The sequence below is a fragment of the Arachis hypogaea genome, chromosome 3, assembly GCF_003086295.3.
Source record: "Arachis hypogaea cultivar Tifrunner chromosome 3, arahy.Tifrunner.gnm2.J5K5, whole genome shotgun sequence".
Lineage (NCBI taxonomy): Eukaryota > Viridiplantae > Streptophyta > Magnoliopsida > Fabales > Fabaceae > Arachis > Arachis hypogaea.
This window is the reverse complement of record NC_092038.1, coordinates 75238026-75240988: the sequence shown is the minus strand read 5'-3', so window position 1 is coordinate 75240988 and position 2963 is coordinate 75238026. Positions and strand designations below refer to the sequence as shown.

At 35.2% G+C, this 2963-nt stretch overlaps 1 non-coding gene across 1 annotated transcript; it reads right to left on the bottom strand.

Annotated features, from left to right (window-relative positions):
* Positions 1 to 1864: 1864 nt before the first annotated feature.
* LOC112793408 (small nucleolar RNA R71) lies at positions 1865 to 1972 on the bottom strand. The gene has a single exon (XR_003198101.1). It is a non-coding gene; the product is annotated as a small nucleolar RNA R71 (small nucleolar RNA).
* Positions 1973 to 2963: the final 991 nt, after the last annotated feature.

Below are 2963 nucleotides of genomic sequence, written 5' to 3'. Positions count from 1 at the left end.
GGTGTCAATTGTATTTTTTTAATAATCATTGCATTTTTCAAAAACTCATGCATTGTGTTCTTCATGATCTTCAAAGTTGTTTTTGATGATCTTCTTTGTTTGATCTTGTGATTTTCTTGTTTTGCATTATATGTTGTTTTTCATATGCATTTTTAAATGGTTAGTGTCTCTAGTATAAAAATCTTTAAGTTTGGTGTCTTGCATGTCTTTCTTTTCTTGAGAAATTTCCAAAAATAAGTTCTTAATGTTCATCATGATCTTCAAGATGTTCTTGCATGCATTATCTGTTCTGATCTTGATTTTTCATGTTCTATCTTCTTTTGTTATTTTTCTCTCACCTCATTAAAAATTAAAAAAAAATTCAAAAATATATCTTTTCAAGTCAATAAAACAGAAAATAAAGATTCATAACATACAGCAGAGGAATCACAGAGAAAAAGCTGGCGTTCATAAAAACGCCCAGTAAGGAAGGATTTCTGGCGTTTAACGCCAGTCAAGGTACCTGGTTGGGTGTTAAACGCCCATAGAGGTAGCATTTTGGGCGTTAAACGCCAGAATGGCTAGCATCCTGGGTGTTTAACGCCAGGATGACACAAGGGAGGTGTGTTAGTTTTCAATTCAAATCCTTTTCAGTTTTTCATGTTTTAATTCTTATTTTTGAAATCATATCTTTCAAAATCAAATCTTTTCAATCATATCTCTTTCAAAAATTAAATCTTTTTCATCTTTCTTTCACTATTTTCAAAAATCTTGCTAACAATTAATGTTTTGATTCAAAAATTTCAAGTTTGTTACTTTCTTGTTAAGAAAGGTTCAATATTTGAATTTTAGAATCATATCTTTTAAATTTCTTGTTAGTCAAGTCATCAACTTTAATTTCAAAAATCAAATCTTTTTAATTCCTTTTTCAATCATATCTTCTCAATCATATCTTCTCAAGCACATCTTTTTCAAAATAATTTTCAATCATATCTTTTTATTGCTAATTTCAAAATCTTTTTCAAAACCACCTAACCACTTTCTTGCTTTTAAATTTCAAAAAACCATCAACCACTTTTTCAAAATTCTTTTTAATTATTTTAAAAATTTTTTAGTTTTATTTAAAAATTTGTTTTCGAAAATTTTCCTCCCCCTCTCACCTCATTCTATTTAAGGACTAACACTTCTCCTCAATTAGCAATTCGGACTCTATCCTTCTTTATATGTTCAAAATCTTCTCTATCTACCTCATCCCTCTATTCCTATTTTCCTCTGACACCTCAAGGAATCTCTATACTGTGACATAGAGGATTCCATACTTTCTTGTTCTCTTCTCTTTCATATGAGCAACAACAAGGACAAAGGCATTCTTGTTGAAGCTAATCCTAAACCTGAAAGGACCTTGAAGAGGAAGCTAAGAGCAGCTAAAGCACAACATTCTGAAGAGGACCTAACAGAAAATTTTGAAAAGGAAGCAGACAAAACAGCCATGGCCGAACCCAACAACAACAATGCAAGGAAGGTGCTTGGTGACTTTACTGCACCAACTCCCGACTTCTATGGGAGAAGAATCTCTATTCCTGCGATTGGAGCAAACAACTTTGAGCTTAAGCCTCAATTAGTTTCTCTGATGCAACAAAATTGCAAGTTTCATGGACTTCCATTGGAAGGTCCTCATCAGTTCTTGGCTGAATTTTTACAAATCTGTAACACTGTTAAGACCAATGGAGTTGATTCCGTAGTCTACAGACTTATGCTTTTCCCTTTTGCTGTAAGAGACAGAGCTAGTATATGGTTGAACTCACAACCTAGAGACAGCCTGAACTCTTGGAAAAAGCTGGTCAATGCCTTCTTAGCTAAATTCTTTCCACCTTAAAAGATAAGTAAGCTTAGAGTGGAAGTTCAAACCTTCAAACAGAAGGAAGGTGAATCCCTCTATGAAGCTTGGGAAAGATACAAGCAATTGATCAAAAGGTGTCCTTTTGACATGCTTTCAGAATGGAACATCATAGGTATCTTCTATGATGGTTTGTCTGAGCTATCCAGGATGTCATTGGACCATTCTGCAGGCGGATCTATTCATCTGAAGAAAACGCCTGTAGAAGCCCAGGAACGCATTGAAATGGTTGCAAATAACCAGTTCATGTACACTTCTGAAAGAAATCCTGTGAACAATGGGACAACTCAAAAGAAAGGAGTTCTTGAGATTGATACTGTGAATGCCATATTGGCTCAGAACAAATTATTGACTCAGCAAGTCAATATGATTTCTCATAATCTGACTGGATTGCAAGCTGCATCCAACAGTAATAAAGAAGCATCTTCTGAAGAAGAAGCTTATGATCCTGAGAACCCTGCAATGGAAGAAGTGAATTATATAGGAGAACCCTATGGAAACACCTATAATCCTTCATGGAGAAATCATCCAAATCTCTCATGGAAGGATCAACAGAAGCCTCAACAAGGCTTCAACAACAATAATGGTGGAAGAAATAGGTTTAGCAATAGCAAGCCTTTTCCATCATCTTCTCAGCAACTGACAGAGAACTCTGAGCAGAGTCGTTCTAGCTTAGCAACCATAGTCTCTAATCTATCTAAGACAACACTAAGTTTCATAAATAAAACAAGATCCTCCATTAGAAATTTGGAGGCACAAGTCGGTCAGTTGAGTAAAAAGGTTACTGAAACTCCTCCAAGCACTCTCCCAAGTAATACAGAAGAAAATCCCAAGATAGAGTGCAAAGCCATAACCATGACCAACATGGCCAAACCTGGAGAGAGTGAGGAGGACGTGATTCCCAGTAAGAAAAACCTCATGGGATGTCCTCTGAACGAAAATGAGTTTCCCTTTGAGAAACCAAGGGAATCTGAAGCTCATTGATAAACCACTATTTTATGGTTTGTCTTGTGCTAAATTGAGTGGTTTTTATCAGCTTTTCACACACTTATTCATATGATTAGCATGATATTACAAGTCCTTCCCA